At 43.7% G+C, this 18542-nt stretch overlaps 1 protein-coding gene across 1 annotated transcript in view; it reads right to left on the bottom strand.

The window, feature by feature from the left end:
• Positions 1–7288, bottom strand: part of NMI (N-myc and STAT interactor) — a 123184-nt gene extending 115896 nt beyond the window's left edge. The window contains exon 1 of the mRNA XM_069225215.1: positions 7129–7288. The gene's annotated coding sequence lies outside the window, so the exon portion shown is untranslated. The remainder of the gene's footprint in view (positions 1–7128) is intronic.
• Positions 7289–18542: the final 11254 nt, after the last annotated feature.

The following is an 18542-nucleotide window of genomic DNA, read 5'->3' as shown; positions in this document are numbered from 1 at the left end:
TTCCCAAAACATTATTCCAAAACTATTTTGTGCACTTAAGTGTGTAACTCTTGAAAAAAATTGCAATGTCATGTTATAGTTTACAGAGTTTACAGTAAAACACAGACCATCTCTGGGGAAGATGTAGCTTTCTACTATCTGTTTCACAGGAAAAAAAAGAATATTATTTTTAACAAATGGTGAATAACCAACTCAACCTACAGGGTAAGTAAAAATAATTTACAATGCCTGGGTTCAGCACTGGTTTCTGTACCCATATATTATCATAAATTGAAGAAAACAGAAAAGAACAAATCTCCTTGCTTGTAATTAATGCCTGTGATTGGGCTATAAATAAAGGGTCAATTCAAGTGATCCCTTTGTTTCTCTTGAAATAAACTATGTCAGTCTGTAAAGTAATATCACCCTATGTCAGTAAACAGAAATCAGGCATTACCTAAACATCACCCATTCTCTGCCCATTCAATAACTTATGAGGAATGTCACCCCATAACAGTACAGAATACAAAAGAGGAAGTGCTAACTGAATCCACTGACCCTCAGCTGGACACTAAATAGAGTAGCATTATTTAAGCACTTCCCCTTGTGTGTACTGTCCTGAGGATGGGATTCTGGGAATGCTGAAGTCTTTGCCAGGTACAGACTCCCAATTACATAAGGGCAGATTGTTTCTCCCTGCCGGGCTTGGAGCATACTCCCCGACCAACATAGGAGTTTCGCTCAGGGGGAAAGATGGAATGGGTCCCCGAGCACCAAGGTGTATCATGAGGGCTTGATTGCAGGATAGGATCACGCCCGGGGTGGCCTTGCTTCACATGGTGCAGTACGGGCGTTTATGCTGGGCAGAGTCTTGCTTCTGCACACTATATTCAAGCTTCAAAGAATTTCGGCTTACCGTTTTGTGTTGGGAGTGTTATTCATCTTTCTGTGCATATGCATTGGATCTTCTGTAGTCTGTCAGCTCCTTGCATGCACATTTTCTTGCTGTATTCTTCCGGTTTGCTAACTGTCTGGGGTCTAAGATTTTCTTTTTAAGCCTTCCAGCTTGAAAGGTAAGTGGCCCTTTGGGGTATCTGCTGTTTTTCTCTTTTTGTCTTTAGTGATTTAGGCACAACTGTGGGGAAACACAGCCATAAGAAGAGACACTTGTCCCCTTCTCCATGATCTTCATCTAGAATATCAGTGTCTACTTCTCTTCTGCAAAAAAATCAGATCCTCTTCTGATGAAGACAGAATAAGGAAACTTATTCTAGAAAACCTAGTTTCATTAAAGAAGAGAAAGATGGATGCTGTTGACAGTGTGGGTCATGAAAGTATTTATTCGAGCCTTTCAGATTCAGATCTCTCTGATGCTGTTTGTCCTCCACCACTGGGTCACAAGGGGAAATACATTTCAAAAGATGTTCTGCCTGATTTGCCTCTGCATATAGAGGTCAAAATGGGTTTTCCTGCTGAAGATGTGACTGAATCCTCTAAAGATGCAGTTCTTTTTTCGTAAGTCTTTATTAAAGTTTGATTGTGATACATAGTAATAAAAATATAAGTATTGATAGAGGCGATAACCGTCATACATAAATTGTACGAAAGTTCTTTACAAACAAAGAAGGTTACATCCATACATAAGGACATAATCGTGGGGTAGGATTAGTACCAGAGTAATCAAAATTCACACTGTAGAAAGGTTGGGGATAATCTAGTATATATAGTAGATGAGGAGAAAAAGCGACCCAAGATATTTCATACATAGTTCTGAATACAGTATGGGTTTAGGAATTATTGAGAATTCTCTATTGTATCTCAGAAATGTTAATAAAAAAAGAGTGGGAGGGAGGCAAGGGAGACCCAATGCATGTTGATTCAAGTTGGGGTTTGGTTAAACAAAATGTACGTGTTATATTTGTTGCGTCAGTGACAGTCAGGGGCGATGAATAGAAAGGTTGTGTTCCGTAAAATTATCTATATCTGCCATATTTTTTATGAGATCTTCAGAATTCCTCGTAGAGCCTCTTGGGAACAGTGAACCCTTCTATGGTATATGAGCCATGCCCATCAAGTGTGAGAAGATGAGCTTCATTTAGTGAGTATAATCTTTGTGGCAATGGTCAAGGTCGAGCAGAGCAAGATTGTCAGTGTTAAGATGCAATGTATGCGGTAAGACAACCATCAGGAAGTTTATAATAATTGTTGTCTTGAATATCTTTGATAATTCACCTGGAATCATTTTCTAATATGAGCTAAGGTGGGCGCAACTAAAGAATACATGTTCTGTTGTCCCTGGGGTCAGACTGCAGTCCCAATATACACCATGATCATGTCATTTTAATTTGTATAGTTTAACCGGAGTCCAGTGGAGTAGGTGCATAGTGAGAAACTTTGGCTGAGTGACGCTGTTCTAAGACTAATTCATACTGCTGTTCCAGGATTCCAAAAGAAGATGAATACATTAAAGGAGGGCATACTTTTGTTGGGTCAGAAGGAAGCCATTGTTCCTGTCCTGAAAGAAGAGGAGAGGAAAATAGCATATTTCATTATGTTTGTTGTGTTAAAACAAAAGGAGGTTTTTGAATTGTGAAAGATTTGAAGATCTAGATCAAATCTGTAGAGGATATCCCCTTCAGGATGGAAACCCTTTAAAGTATCATTCCCCTATAAGAGCTGAATGCCTTCCTAGCCACATTGGACTTGACAGATGCTTACTTTCACAAGAATGTTCACAAAGGATGTAGTTTTGTTGGTCGCACAGCCGTATCTCAAGGGAAATTCTATTTACCCTTATTTCAATGGCTGGCCTTTTCAGGCTTCTTAGGCTCGGACCTTAAATCATCACCTATCACTGACCACTGGTACGTTAAATCACCATTGTTTTCTACTGAATCTTCCAAAACGCCTGCTACACCGGTCATAGGAGTTTGTGTTAATTAGAGCAAGGTTCAACACTCAACTGGGCAATCTTCTTTCACATAGAGAAAAAACTGTGCACCTTCAAACTCGGCTGAGAGCTCTTCTTTAGAGCAAAACAAGCATCTTGTTCAAATGGTTAGAACTGCACGGTCCAATAGCAGCTTCTCCACTGTCCAGTGGGAAAGACTACATTTGAGACCTCTGTTGGGTCATCTACAGAAATGTGTAGCCATCCCAGCCAGGAATGTGGACATGAAAATCCAAGTCTCAACAAACATCAGGTGGGATCTGCAGTGGTGGATGGATATGATCAACCTCAAAAGAATGATGATGCATCCAGAGCCTCTGTTCATTTTGACGACAAATGCAAACTCCTTGGGCTGGGGTGATTCCTTGGAGGATCTATCAGTCCGAGCAAAGTGGTCATTGGAGATCCTCAAACTGGAGGGAGCGGACAGAAGTCTTTCAGGCTCTTCAACATTCCAAGCTTCAGCTGCTCCACTGAAATGTGTTTGTAAGATCCAACAACACGGTGACAGTTGGTTATATCAATCATCAAGGAAGTACACATTCCCGATCTCTGAAAGAAGTAGCCTGCAATCTAGCTTGGTGGGCAGACACTCATCTACTTGAACTATCATTTCCTATCAGAGGTCTGGACAATGCAAAGGAGCTGTAGTTTTCCTTCATTCCTGAACCTGAGCTTAACCAGGTCAACCATCAGCTGACTGGACTATGGCAACGCCCTCTTTGTAGGAATCGCCGCACACCTCCTACAGAGATTTCAGACCATATAGAACACTGCAGCCACACTCATCCTCAGCATTCCCAGACAAGCCCACATCACACCCCACCTCAGGCAACTCCACTGGCTCCCCATTCATAAGTGAGGCTGATTCAAGCTGCTGACCCACGCACACAAGGCTCTACATAACCAAGGACCAGCTTACATTAACCACCGCCTGAACTTCCACCAACCGTCAAGAAGACTACGATCTGCCTTCCTTTCACTTGCCCATACTTCCTGCATCTACCGAAGCAGAAGTGGAGGATGCTCCTTCTCTCACATCATAGGAAAAATCTCCAACAGTCTCCCCATGCACCTACGGACCATCACCTCACTTCTGGAATCCCGAATGGCCCTCAACACCTGGCTGTTCGAATAAGCCTTCAGCACCAGCAAGCGATTGGATACCATATCGGGTGATTAGCCGCACTTTATAAATCCTGATAGATTTATTGATTGACACCTCAAGGGCAGTTTCAGGAGGTTTGTGAATTGCTTTCTGGACCTCTTTGCTTCCAGAACCTATACTCTACTCCCCAGGTTTTGCTCAAGGTTTCCAGAGCGAGAGGCTCGGGGAGTGGGTGATCTGAACTGCTACTGTGGAAAATCCACCAGGCAAAGTTTTGCATGACTATAGTTATTCCCTTCTGGCCAAGAAGGACTTGGTTCCCTCTTCTAAAATCTATGGAATGCCAGTCTCTGTGGATCCTTCATCTGTCTCCCTCTCCTATATTATTGAAGTACTTCAGGAGTCTAGAAGACCTTCTACTCTTTGTACATATTTTAAGCACTGAAAAAAATGATTATTGGTGCTCTGTATGAGGTCTCTTCTGTGGGTTGATCTGTTTCTTCTGTCCTTCTGTTTCTTTTGGATAACTCTGGGAAACATCTATCCCTTTCTACTCTGTAATCTCAGCGGTATGCCATTAAGGCATTCCATTTCAACAATGGTGAGATTAAAGAGGTGGTGCATTTGGAGTCTAGGATGTTCAAGAGGTTTTCTATTTCTAGAACCAGTGCTTGATCTCCTGCTCCTTTTTGGATTTGCACTTGCTTCTCAAGGCCTTGCATAAACCTCACTTTGAACCCCTTAGCATGGTGGATCTCAAGTTCTTGTCTTTCAAGTTTCTATTGTTGATGGCTGTCACTTCTGAAAGAAGATAGAGGGAACTGTTCACTTTACTTTACCATCCTCCTTTCCAGACTTTTCTGGATGATGCTGTGGTACTAAGACCAGATCCTTCCTTTCTCTCTAAAGTTATTTTCTAGTTCCACTCTTTTCAACTCAAGAGCTGATTCCTCCTGCAGGATATCCTTCCCCTTCTTTTGGAGAAGGTCAGAAATTACATTTATTGGACGTTAAGTCCACTCTAACAAATTTATCTTGGCAGATCCAGTGAATTCAGGAAGACCATTTCTCTGTTTGACACTTTGGGTCTCGCAGGGAAGGTAAGAAGGCATCCAAGAACACATTGAGCAGATGGATTAAGGAAACTATTGGTCTTACCTATTCCAGTTCTGATCTTACTCGGCCTTTAGGGATTACAGTGTCAAACCTAAAGAGGGTTGGCTGCCTCTTGGGGGGAGCTGATAGGTGGTACTCTGGAACTGCGTCCTCAGAGAACACCTTTATAAGACATTAATGATGACATGGGGTGTTGAGTGGAGCGATCAAAGAATTTTGGTTCAGAGTTTTGCAATCAGTACATACCATTATTATGTTTGTACTTTTGTATTTTGGGATCAGTATATTATCAGTTAAATCACTCTGGTATAACATTATATCTTGATCTTTCCTGTGCTTATGTTCTTATCAAAGGCTCTACTCCAAGCTTTGATAGACCTCATAAGTTAATGTAAAGGAAAAGGGACGTAGAGGTTTTGTCCTCTTTATTTACCGGTAATCTTCAGTACTCTTAATCCCATGCATCCTCAACCCAGTCATGCAATCCCACCTACCCTCCCTACTATCTGAGCCTTTGGTAAGAGGCTTGGGGCTGCAGGACACACTGGGAGAATGATACTCTAATGTAGTGTCCAGCTGAGGGTGGGTGGAGTCGGTTAGCATTTCCTGTTTTGTTTCCTGTCCTGTTATTGTGTGACATTCCTCATAAATGTATGGCTGGGTCGAGGACCAGTAGGAAGATTGCTGATAAGTAATCGGAACAATAGTCAACAGTGGCCAGTCTGTGACACTGAAAAGCTAGCTTCTAATTCTGGGTGGTCTTTTTATAGTATCAGTGATGACAGTTATCATGATGCAGGAACTCAAAGAACAGCTGCTGGCCGGCGAAGAGCTCCTGCAAGATTAACAAGCATTCAGTATTCAACAGATGTGGCAGAGATAACAAGGTTATTGTATCCATACGCCATAAAAGGTATGTTGGGGATGACCGGATTCTACCCTGCAAATTCAAGAAGTTTCAAATCAAAATCTTGAACGTAACATTTTGGGATCCCATCGGTGCGCGAGCTAACTAAGCAAAAAGTATGGTCGACGGCTGATGCATCTTGCAAAATAACAGAAATTTTACGTGGTGTCTAACAGCCCCATTTCAACGTGCGTCATTTCTACAAGTCATAAACTTTGTATGCAACCATTTGCAGGCCTACATTTTTAATGTGAAAAATGAAACTTCATGCCAACAAATAGTAATTACGGTTAGCCAGAAAGCTAACACGAGTTACTGAAAGTACAAAGCCGGCGAAATTGTCAAGGGACTGTTATACAAACGGTACCTACTGCTTATCGCTCAAGCGACCTTAATTTTCAGAGGCACAACCCTTACAGTAGTCTTATTTTTTTAGGCTTAAAAACACGGTCTTTCTATGTAACAGGACAAATAGGCAGACAGTGCATTTTAAGTGATTAAAGCAGGACGAGTATTTCAATGTTAAAACGTGTTACGAAAATGTTGCAACGATTTTTGTTACTGTAATCGAATTCAAACAGAAGGACTAACAGCCCCTAATAATGGGCGAATTTATTTCCTTGAACGCCTTTTCCTTTAACTAACTGCCTGTCTCTGCACCTTAGACAAAATGCAAATAGCTAATAAACATTAGGCGTGTGCCCCGATATGAAGTGTGCATCGGTCAAATAGCTTGTTACAATGGAATACTTGCCAATGTACCCGATTCAGTCGGGAGACTCCAGATTTTTACGTGGAAAAACGACTTCATTTTGTGTGTCTCTGGCTTGAAACTGCCTTTGCTGCAATAGAAGTCAATGGGAGAACTTTATTCTCCCGATTACTTTTTTTAAAAATCTCCCATTTTCCTATTCTAAAATGGTGGCATGTATGCAACGATTGAGGTTGCCTGCTGCTTTATTTTATGTCCAGCTACAACGGGCAAACATTGGACCAAGAACATGGTTTAGTTTCACTTTCGATTGAATCATTAACATTGGCGTTATATTAAATCTCTCTTTCTCTTACCTGATTATCAGTTCCGCAGTAAACGCCAGTCGCCTTGTACTTTAAGGGTGCTGCTCGGTCCGTGGCTTCGGTTTTGGGTCGGTGCTGTAAACAAGAAAAGTGGTGGAGCCGAGCCACGGAGTAACCCTGGATGATGTCTCTTCCCGGTTACTGTGAAGTCACGTGACCAACATGAAAATGAAACTTATAGAATCAGAGGTGTGACAGAAGAAAATAGCAGAAACAAATAAGCGTCCCACATTAAACGGCGACGGTCTGTGCAGAGACTAGAGTACTACATGAAAACAGATGCATTCCTACCCAGATGCATTTCGTTCTTTGGAGTGTGTTTACATGCAAGGTTTGGTTGACTCATGTTAAACAGCTGTTAGTGGAAAATGAAAAGTGTTGTGATGCTGACATATCTCGTCTTATTTTTTGTTTGCAATCAGAACATGTAGGTCTGTGTTGATAACGAAACTTAAAACTACATGTCCCAGAATACCGTGTAAAATAAATATTTGATATGATTATCTTGGAACTGAATGGAAATTCTTCTTTGGGTTACATCGTCTGCTGCAATAGAATAACAATGGCAGATTGTATGCTATGTAAATGACAAAATAGCAAGGATAGTTTCTCACTCCTGACAATGGACTCCTGGAGATTTCAAGTTGAAATCTGTGAATTTGTGCCATACTAACTTAAAGGACCTTTTCTTTGTCAAGGCTTTGTCGTTTTTCCTTGGGCCGGTACACATATACTTCAACAAAAAGTATATCCTGCTTTTCTTTTTTATAAAGTGATACAGCACAGCATCCTATCTCTCTACCTGGGGTCCGATGAATCTTTCTTCTTCTTCCGAGGGGTGGAAAGATAATCTTACCAGATTATTGTCATACATTATAGTGCTACTCAGTAGTCACACATTAAACCTTATAGTCCAAATTAAAGTCTCAAAGGGCTTTATTACAGACTAGAAGCCAAAGTACATAATTGAGTCTCAAAACCATAGTATAGATATATGAAATCTTCAATGGAGAATGAAAGCGCTTGCGCAATATTGAATCGAGACAACATATAAAATACCAAGACTTCAAAAACAACAATGCAAAAAAATTAGGAAAAGTATATGATCTCTGGATTCTAAAATTGAGTTCTCTTGCCTAATCATTGAATCTAGCTCCTAAACTATTTTAATATAAAAAGAATATCTGAGAAAGATTAGCAAACAGAACTTTGGTAGAAGATTCCATTCAAGAGAGGTGCAGTGGCATAAAGCCACATAGAAAGTATGAGGTCTGTACCTCAAAAATGTCAGCCCTGAGCAAGGGGCAAAAGAAATCTGAATCTCGCGCCAACTAAGCCAAACATAAATCCTGATTCTTCCGGGTGTGGTGACATCACAACCAAAACTCTCATTTGAAAGACAAAACCGCAAATCAATAATTGACACTCTCGTCATCCAAAGAACTTCAGCACTCGGCCTTGGTACACCCTCGCATTCAGGAATCTTGAAAACTATTGCAGCCAATTCCAGGATACTCCTTCCGTCCTATAGTGCTTCTCTCATACTCTGTTATCGCTCATGCACAACAAGTTCCTTGTTAACTTCAGCACCTACAGCTTTAGAAAAACAAGCTTTCACGCTGAAGATTAAAACACACAAAAATAATGCGTCCTTCACTCCGACCAAACTAAAATGAACACAAATGCTCTCAGTTCAATATGTTTTAAGTGTTATAGTTGTTGAATATAAAATGATTTTAACCGGTTCTGTGCCTTGGACGAGATGATCTCGTCCAAGGCTACAGTTCCCCTGTGCCTTGGACGAGATCACTGTAGCCTTGGACGAGATCATCTCGTCCATGGCACAGGGGAAAATGGGGGCGCGCTAGCGCGCCCCCCGTGCACCCCCCTTCCCCCCCCAAGTCGGGATGGAAGGGGAAGACCTTCCCCTTCCACCCCGACCCCCCCCACCCCCCCTGTGACGTCAGCGCGCGAGCGCGCGCTGATTTGTCACAGGGGCCTCCCTAGTCGCGCTGGAAGCTCTGCTTCCAGCGCGATTGAAAAAGAAATGCAAAAACATTTCTTTTTCAATCACTTGGGAGGCCCGGAGGGGCTTCAAAGGGAAGGAAAAGTATTTCCTTCCCTTTGAAGTCCCTCCGAGGGTTATAAAAGCCGGATTGCTTGCAATCCGGCTATTGAAACCCCACTAGACACCAGGGATTTTTTTTTTTTTATTGAAACAGACAAAATGGAGCGACCCCTTGGGCAAGGGTCGCTCCCAGGGGGGGCATTTTTTTGAGAAGGCCTTTTCTGCCCCCCCTGGGGGCAGAAACCTCTAGGCACCAGGGACCATTTTTTTTTTTTTTTTTTTTTTATGTTTCATTTCTTTTTTTTTTGGTGGGGAGCGACCCCTTAGGCAAGGGTCGCTCCCCTTGGGGGAAAATTATATTTTGGCCATTTCTGCCCCCCTTGGGGGCAGATTGGCCTATTTTGATGAGGCCAATCTGCCCCCAAGGGGGGTAGAAACCACTAGACACCAGGGAATTTTTTCTTTGCGTGAATTTCACGCAAAGGGAGCGACCCCTTAGGCAAGGGTCGCTCCCTGGGGGGGAGGGCAATTTATTTTAGGCCATTTCTGCCCCCCCTGGGGGGGGGGCAGAAACCTCAAGGCGCCAGGGCAATTTTTTTTTTGTTTGTTTGTTTGTTTTTTTAGAGATGGGGAGCGACCCATCAGGCAAGGGTCGCTCCCCTTGGGGGCAAATTGTATTTAGGCCATTTCTGCCCCACTGGGGGCAGATTGGCCGATTTTAGGTCAATCTGCCCCCAAAGGGGCAGAAACCACTAGGCACCGGGGATTTGTTTTTTGGTAGGTTTCCCTAGGTGCCGGCTGAGCTAGAGGCCAAAATCTACAGGTAGGCACTTCGCAAAAAACACCTCTGTTTTCCCCCAAAATTTTGGATGTGTCCACGTTGCGCTTTGGGGCGCTAGGCCTACCCACACAAGTGAGGTATCAGTTTTATCGGGAGACTTGGGGGAACATAGATTAGCAAAACAAGTGCTATTGCCCCTTGTCTTTCTCTACATTTTTTCCTTCCAAATATAGGAGAGTGTGTAAAAAAGACATCTATTTGAGAAATTCCCTATAATTCACATGCTTGTATGGTCACCCCGGAATTCAGAGATGTGCAAATAACCACTGCTCCTCAGCACCTTATCTTGTGCCCTTTTTGGAAATGCAAAGGTTTTCTTGATAGCAATTTTTTACTCTTTATATTTCAGCAAATGAATTGCTGTATACCCGGTATAGAATGAAAACGCACTGCAGGGTGCAGCTCATTTATTGGCTCTGGGTTCCTCGGGTTCTTGATGAACCTACAAGCCCTATATATCCCCGCAACCAGAGGAGTCCAGCAGACGTAACAGTATATTGCTTTCCATAATCTGACATTGCAGGGAAAAGTTACAGAGTAAAACGTAGAGAAAAATGTATGTTTTTTTCACCTCAATTTCAATATTTTTCTTTTTCAGCTGTTATTTTCTGTAGGAAACCCTTGTAGGATCTACACAAATGACCCCTTGCTGAATTCAGAATTTTGTCTACTTTTCAGAAATGGTTAGGTTTCTGGGATCCAGCATTGGTTTCATGCCCATTCCTGTCACTGACTGGAAGGAGGCTGAAAGCACAAAAAATTGCAAAAATTGGGTATGCCCCAGTAAAATGCCAAAATTGTGTTGAAAAATTGGGTTTTCTGATTCAAGTCTGCCTGTTCCTGAAAGCTAGGAAGCTGCTGAGTTTAGCACTGCAAACCCTTTGTTGATGCCATTTTCAGGGGGAAATCCACAAGCCTTCTTCTGCAGCCACTTTTTCAAATTTTTTAGAAAAAAACGAAATTTTCACTGTATTTTGGCCAATTTCTTGGCCTCCTTCAAGGGAACCCACAAAGTCTGGGTACCTCTAGAATCCCTAGGATGTTGGAAAAAAAGGACGCAAATTTGGCTTGGTTAGCTTATGTGGACAAAAAGTTATGAGGGCCTAAGCTCGAACTGCCCCAAATAGGCAAAAAAAGGCCTGGCACAGGAGGGGGAAAAGGCCTGGCAGCGAAGGGGATAAAGGATAACATTTCTAAAATACCATAACATAAACATTCTTGCAAACAAGGATTAAATGTGGCATACATGAAACTTTACATTAATTGTGCAACTTTACTGATATATTTGAGGGCACTACGTTTAACAATTCGTTTTACACACAACAAAGAAAAATAACCACCCCTTCTTGTCACGTTTTAAGAATCATAATGGCACAGCTAGGTTATGCCCTTTCAAAAGTATACAATCACTGGAGTCCCTCACAGGCAGCACCACTCGCTGTACTTTTTCAAGGTATGGCACATTACAGAGGTGTTTTAAAAGCACCACTGAAATCCCACCTACCGCTAGGCCTGGGGCAGGCTCTGTAAGAGGCATGCTAGCACATTTTTCCTTTCTCTGTCTCTCTAGACACATTTTACTGGTGCTGCTTGCATGGTTTTGGAACATAATGCCTTCTTTAGCATGCTGGTTATCCAATGGTGGTAATTTTAGCCTATTAGCAATGAGGTGCTGGTATTTAGATTTGAAAGATATCTCTGCCCTTTCTCCCCCACTTTTCTGTTCAAACGATGACTGCTGCATGAACAAAGGCAGAAAGTCAGTAACTAAATTTTATTTTATATTTCACTAGTCTGCCAATTGATAATATGAACTATGGTACCATCAGCCACTCCTGGCATTTAAGCCAGCAGCATGTTACATTGTGGTGCTTTTAGGCTTGCTTTTAACAGTCTCTTTATGGACTCAAAATCCCAGCATGCAAAGTGCTTGTAGCTGAAATGCCAGAACTGAGTGAAGTGTTATGTCTGACATGGAGGCACGTGTCAATTATGTTTCAAGATTTTACGAAGTTGTCTGTCTATTTAAAAAAACGCTTGTTTCACACATAAAAGCAAAAGTAAACTCTGCTACATGTTTTGTGGGTGTAAGGATGTGGTGTCCTAGGTCCGCATCCTAAGACAAAGGACCACACAGACACTAGATGTGAGGTTTTGTAACTGCCTACAAGCATGTGTGCCCAGGCCTTTTTATTAATAGGGTCACCTTAATAGTGACACCTTCGTTCCATGGATTTGGGATAGGTGAAAGCACTGCCCCTAGGGAGTGGCTGATACATGAAGTGTCCAGAAAGACACTACATTCCTCTAAAAATCCAAACAAAAAGGACAAAGAGCCCAACCTGTGTAAACAAAACAAAGCAAGCTGGATACCACATAGTCCAGCAGTCTCTAGAGTCCCTCAGCCGGACAGCAGTGGTCGTATGGACAGATGAAGCAGGCTGCACCGCGACATCTCAACTCACATTCATAAGTTAACCTGGTGTGAGGCAGGGCACAAACACTGGTACAAAGACATCTGTTGGAAATGGGGTCTTTGGTTGGCAGTCAGGTTACCCCCTGTCCAAGCAAGGACTCTCACTCTAGTCAGGGTAAGTCACACACAATCCAAATTATCCTGTGCCCACCCTCTGGTGGCTTGGCACTGAGCAGTCAGGCTTAACTTAGAAGGCAATGTGTAAAGTATTTGTGCAATAAATCGTGTAATAATAGGGTATAACACCACAAAAATACACCACACAGTGTTTAGAAATGTATATAATATTTATCTGGTAAGATGCAAGTCAAAACGATTAAGATTCAATAAGTACACATTGAAATATCACTTAGAAAATGATGCAAAGAGTCTTTAGTTCTTAAAAAGCAACAAATGTCTCTTGGAAGCACAAAGTACCTGGTTTGCATTCAAATTCTCTGCAAGGGACCGCGGAGGAGGAGTTGCGTGGAAAACGGGAGGTGTGTGTCGATTTTTTTCCGGCGCACACAGGCGATGCGTTGTTGAGTTTTCACGCAGGGCAGGCTTTGTATCAATTTCCGGTGCAGAGACTGGAAGCCTCTTTGGGTTGCGGGCTTTTCGGATGCCCTGAGGACGATGCGTGGAAATCCTGGGCATGCAGGAAGAAGTCACAGGGGCTGCTTCGACCCGGTGGGCGTTGTATGGAAATTTCTGCTGCACGGCAGGCGCTGTGTCGATTCCTCTCAGGAAGTTGGGCTGCGTCATTCCAGCTCAGCTTTGCGTCGATCCAGTGGGCCATGCATCGAATTTCCAGTCGCAACACTGGCGCTGCGTCGTTTTCCTCTTCAGGAAGTCGGGCTGTGTAGATCCAGTTCGGCGTGCAGTGATTTTCTCACCTCGAGGCAGGCTGTGCGTCTTTTCTTCCAGGCTGTGCCGTCGATTTTCGCGCGCACAAGGAGTTCTTTTGCAGAGATGAAGTCTTTTTGGTCCTGAGACTTCAGGGAACAGGAGGCATGCTCTATCCAAGCCCTTGGAGAGCACTTCTCAGCACAGCCAGAGAGCAGCAAGGCATCAGGGCAACAGCAAGACAGCAGTCCTTCTCAGAAAAGCAGTCCAGGTGAGTCCTTTGGGCAGCCAGGCAGTTCTTCTTGGCAGGTTGCAGGTACTGGTTCAGGGATTCTTCACCAGTGGTATCTTGTCCAGAAGTGTCTGAGTTGGTAGGGTCAGAGACCCTGCTTAAATACCCAAATGTGCCTTTGAAGTGGGGGAGACTCCAAAGAGTGGCTAAGAAGTGCACAAAGGTCCCCTTTCAGTTCCATCCTGTCTGCCAGGGTCCCAGTAGGGGGTGTGGCAGTCCATTGTGTGAGGGCAGGCTACTGTCCTTTGACATGTAAGTGTCAGGCCCTCCACCCTCCCAGCCCAGGAAGACCCATTCAATATGCAGATGTGTGCACGTGTGACTGAGCATACTGTGTTTGGGGTTGTCTGAGTGAATGCACAAGGAAGCTGTCAACTAAACCTAGCCAGACGTGGATTGTAAGGTACAGAAGTATTTAAGTGTAGAGAAATGCTCACTTTCTAAAAGTGGCATTTCTAGAATAGCAATATTAAGTCCAACTTCACCAATAATCAGGATTTTCTATTACCATTCTGGCCATACTAAATCTGACCTTGTCATTCCTTTCAGATCAGAATCTACCACTCAAAACAGTATATGAGGGTAGCCCTAATGTTATCCTATGAAAGGAGCAGGCCTCACAGCAGTGTAAAACGAATTTAGGAGTTTTACACTACTAGGACATATAGAACACACATGTTCTGCCTTTCACCTACATAGCACCCTGCGCTATGGGCTATCTAGGGCCTACCTTAGGGGTGACTTATATGTAGAAAAATGGGAGCTTAAGGCTTGGCAATTACTTTAAAATGTCAAGTCGAAGTGGCCGTGAAACTGCACACACAGGCCCTGCAGTGGTAGGCCTGAGACATGGTTAGGGGGTACTTGTGTGGGTGGCACAACCAGTGCTGCAGCCCACTAGTAGCATTTCATTTACAGGCCCTGGCCACAAACAGTGCACTTGACTAGGGACTTACAAGTAAATTAAAGAAGTCAATTGAGTATGAGCCAATGTCACCATGGTTTAAGGAGAGAGAGCACATGCCCTTTAGCACTGACTAGCAGTGGTAAAGTGCACAGAGTCCTAAACCCAACATAAATGAGGTCAGAAAAATAGGAGGAGGAAGGCAAAAAGTTTGGGGGTGACCCTGCAGAAAGGCGATTTCCAACAACGTCCATGACTGAAGAGATGATGCTCAGACATCAAGTCAGCTAAGAGCAGCCTTTATCACATGCCACCAATAAGCCAACTCAGCAGCAACTGCCGTCTCAATTGTTAGTTGTAGAACCCCCCATCCCCAGCATTCCACCCTCTTTCCAGATCAACCCAATACATATCCCTTGCTTAATAAAGTTAAAACAATATGCAACCAGCATATTAGTATAAGGTAAGTTAGTAATGTGAGCAAAATTCAATCAGTTAAACACAAATACCTATATGAAATTCATAACAATACTATAAAGATGAATCCATGAAATATTAAATATAACGTACTTAAACATACTACATAGAAAGTATACAGAATTTACAATTATGGGGTAATTCCAAGATATCACAGGTAAATGCAATGTTTCTACAGGTAATAAGTTCCCATCCCAAAGGTGGGGTGAGTGGCCCCATATTGCTTTTGCCTTACACGATCACATAGATCTTAATCTCCTCTGGACTCCTCCTTACTCACTCCGGCAATTTCCTTCAACTATGTTTCATGTCGAACTTTGGACTCTCTCTCCCCTTTCCCCTTGCACAATCCCAAATTCTCACACACATATGATGACTTGGATTCCGGTACTATTGCGAAGAACCACTTGTTCCAAACGTTCCCATTTCGTAGTACAACTACAGGATGTTTCACTTCTTTCACTTGACAAGATGCCAAGAAATGGGACAAGCCCTAGCAGATATGACCAGGTTTTTTGATCCTCACCCAATCACCATCACATACAGCTACCCCCTCTTTGTGTGACACCATCAGTGCTGTATTTCTCTTGCACACCCTTTCACACATCTGCCACACATCCTAGCCTGTGCGCATTAACATCCTTCCTTCTCATCCATGGCATGATTCCATGTACTTTGGGGGCTCTTTAGAGGACCCCCCCCAATATTGCTCCTACCAGTCTTCCAGGGTTTGCAAGCAGCCCACGCTGCAGCAGTCCCTCAGGCAGGTTTCTGCCCACCTGCTGCTTGACCAGCCAAAGCAGGGGAAAGCATCTCCCTTGGAAATAGGTGGTACTGGGCTGGGAGGGATAGCCTCCCTGTGCTACCAGACTGCTTTGAAGAGCACATTTGGTGCCCTCCTTGCATATTCCAGTTTGCACCAGTCTAGGGGCCCCAGGTTTCTGCTCTGGTGCACAACTGCACAAAGGAAAGTGGAGTGACCACTCCCCTCTTTACACCAACCCAGGGATAGTGCCTAGAGCTCCTCCAGGTGGCAACTTTATTCTGCCATTTTGGAAACAAAACAATATGTGCAGAGGCCCCTGTGAGCATCTGGTTGGTCAGGAGAGGTAGATGATGCCAATGACCCCCTCTGATAGATAGTCACCCTGCAGAGTGACCAAGGCCCCTCTTGAGGCTATTTAGGGACTCCCTTGCAGGTGGGTCCCCAGATTCGGCATGCAAGACTCCACTAGGACTTCTCTGCATAGACCTCTTCTGCTCCTGGCCACCAGAACCGCTGCTGGACTTCTGAGGAACCAAACAAGCCTGCAACCCATTGTTTCTCCGGTTCCTTCGAGCAATTGAAACATTTCCACGGCTATGCAACCTCTGGGGTCGGCAAGTGAATGAGTAACTCCATTGCATCCACAGGCACCTAAGGCAATGACTGCTGTGATCTGCTCTTTGCTCTCTGCTGGAACTGAATGGATCCCCCAACACAGGTGGTGGTTCTGAGTGGTCTTCTTGGTCCCCTCTACCTTCTGTCCAATTTGGGAGATGGTGAGCCCTTGCCTCTCCCTTCAGGACAGAATCCCTGTGCTCCATGACTCTTGAAGCAACCAAGGCTTTTTGACTCCTGCTTCAAGGGATCTTCAGGTTCCAAGTAGCCCCAGCCTCCAGCACTTCATCCTTGCAAGGACAGTCTCCTCTCTGGAGCTCCAGCGGCATGAGACTCTTCTCCATGTGTGCTGACTGGGCCTTACTGCAGCTTACTGTGCCTGCTGCCAGTGGGTTGCCTGTGAATATTACAAAAGCTTCTGCTGACTATCTTGACTGCTGAGGGTCAGCCTGGAGTCTCTTCCAAGGGCCGAGTCCCCTGGACCTTGCTGGTCCTCTTCAGCTCTGCAAATACACCTCTGCCCAGATTTGCACTTGCCAACGCTTGCTGGGGATCCTCCTGACTATTGACCCATCTGCGACCTGGCAACAGGCATGGAGCAGCTTCTACATTACTTCATAGACTCCTCCTCAGCTCCTGGGCTCCACAGCTGACCTACATCTTCCACCTTCGACCCTGATATTCTCCCATAGAAGGGTGGGCAGTGGCTCCTGCCCCACCTGGACACTCCTGCGTGGACAGGACTCTGCCCCCTTGTTTTGTAGGTCCTCTTCATCTGAAATCCACCATTGGGTTCTACTAGATTGGTCCTGTTTTTGCAAACCTCCTTTTCCAAGTCCCCTTGTTAGCCTGAGGGAAGACCAGGTATCTTACCTCTGCTCTATTGGTCACTGGGGTCATCTAGGTACTTACCTCTTGGGGGGTTCCAAGTTCTCCCAGCTTCCAACCGACTACTCCACATCCTTTGTTGGAGGACCTAACTTCGCATTTCACTATTTTAGTATATGGTTTGGCCCCCCTATAGGGCCCTAGCTATTTTTTGCTATCTCTTACCAAAGCTTATTGTTTCTCTATGCGAATTCCTAGTACTTACCGTGTATATACTGTATAGTGTTTAGTTACCTCCAGTTGGAGGTCTTCCTATAGTAATCTAGTTCAGTGTTACTATAATAAAGTACCTTTATTTTTGCAACACTGTGTGGTTTATTTCATGTGTGATAAATTTCTGTGTGACTACTGTGGTATTGCAAGTGCTATACACTCCTCCTTGATAGGTCTTGGCTGCTCACCACAGCTACCACTAGAGAGCCCTGGCTTTCTAGACACTGTTCACTAAGTAATAAGGGTTGCCTCAAACCTGGTATAAGATGCAAACACCATAGGCCTCCACCACACACCAGGCCAGCCACCCTACACATGTCACCAACAGTATTTTTCCTATCGAGACCATGAACCAATGCTAACTGTAACTGATCCTTAACAATGCGATTTATCCTTTTTACCAAGCTGTTTCTGCAGGCATTCTATAAGGATGTTCTTGCATGCCTTATGCCAGCAAACTCCAAACACTCACTCATCTCGTTGGACACCAAATTTGCCCCAAAATCTGTTACCAATTCTTCTGGATAATCTTCCCTTATGAACACTTTTCTGAAGAAATCAATGACAGCACTAGAATTCTCATTTTTTATGAATTTCATCTCCAGCCACATTAAAAAGTAATCAACTAAAATTAAGGCAAATGTTGGCTTACTTCTCAAAACTCCAAAAGGGACTGACACATCAAAAGCCACTTTATGTCAAGGCATGTCCTGTGCAACAATAGGAGTGACCGGAGAATGATATGTCTTCTGTGATTTGTCACTGAGAACGCAAGCACAACTATCTTTAACAAATGTTCCACGGTCAATTTGATTCTTTGCCATTAAAAGTCTTTTCTAATTCTGCTTTTCATGGCACATATGCCAATATGTCCTCCATGGGCTGGTTCTAACATCTTGCTTCTGATACTTGTGGGAACCACCAACTGTCCAATTCTTATGACTATACCATCAACACAGACAATTATTCAGAAATTATTTTATAAGAAACCAAAGCCTCGTCTATACACTTGTTATTCGGCCAATGACCGGTATTACATC

Source organism: Pleurodeles waltl, chromosome 3_1 (genome assembly GCF_031143425.1).
Source record: "Pleurodeles waltl isolate 20211129_DDA chromosome 3_1, aPleWal1.hap1.20221129, whole genome shotgun sequence".
Taxonomy (NCBI): Eukaryota; Metazoa; Chordata; class Amphibia; order Caudata; family Salamandridae; genus Pleurodeles; species Pleurodeles waltl.
Note: the sequence above shows the minus strand (reverse complement) of the source record. Positions and strands in the feature narration are given on the sequence as shown.